The sequence below is a fragment of the Chrysochloris asiatica genome, unplaced genomic scaffold, assembly GCF_000296735.1.
Source record: "Chrysochloris asiatica unplaced genomic scaffold, ChrAsi1.0 scaffold00230, whole genome shotgun sequence".
In the NCBI taxonomy this organism is placed as follows: domain Eukaryota; kingdom Metazoa; phylum Chordata; class Mammalia; order Afrosoricida; family Chrysochloridae; genus Chrysochloris; species Chrysochloris asiatica.
Genome location: NW_006408748.1, coordinates 1,077,268 through 1,078,186, shown reverse-complemented (window position 1 = coordinate 1,078,186; position 919 = coordinate 1,077,268).

Here is a 919-nt window from a genome sequence, read left to right as displayed (position 1 = left end):
TACAATGACTCTGTGTATTCCTTCCATCTTTTCTTGATGCCCTCTGCATCATTCAATAAAAAGAAGTTTACCTATGCTTTATTGACTACACAAAGGATTTTGTCTGTGGGGATCATGACTACCTTTGGACAACATTTTGGAGAATGAGTATTTTGGAACATTTAATTGTGCTCATGAGGAACTTGTTCATAGATCAAGAGGCAGTCATTTGAACAAAACTTGGGGATTTAAAATTAGGAAAGGTATGTACCAGGGTTGTATTCTTCCACCATACTTATTCAATCTACTTGCTGAGTAAATAAACCAAGAAGTTGGATTATATGAAGAAGAACATGGCATCAGGATTGGAGGAAGACTCATTTACAACCTGCAATATGCAGATGATGCAATGTTGCTTGCTGAAAACAAAGAAAATACTTACTGATGAGAATCAAAGACCACAGCCTTCAATATGAGTTACACCTCAATATAAAGAAAACAAAATTCCTCAACACTGGATCAATAAATAACATTCATGATAAATGGAAGCAGCAATCAATAAATCAAACTTGAGTCTATTATGTATAGACTTGCCTAATGTATTGCATTAGGCAAATATGCTGCACAAGACCCCTTTAAAGTATTCAAGAGCAAAGATGTCAGTTTGGGGACTAAGGTGCACCTGACCCAAGCCATGATATTCTCAGTAAGCCTCATATACATGTGAAAGTTGAACAGTGAATAAGAGGGACCGTAGAAGAATTGATGTCTTTGAGTTAAGGTGTTGGAGGAGAATATTAAAAGTGCCGTGGACTGCCAGAAGAGCAAGCAAATCTGTGTTGGAAGAAGTACATCCAGAATGATCTTTAGAAGCCAAGATAGAGAGACTTTGACTTTCTTACGTCTGATATGTTGTCAGGAGGGAATAGTCCTGGAGAAG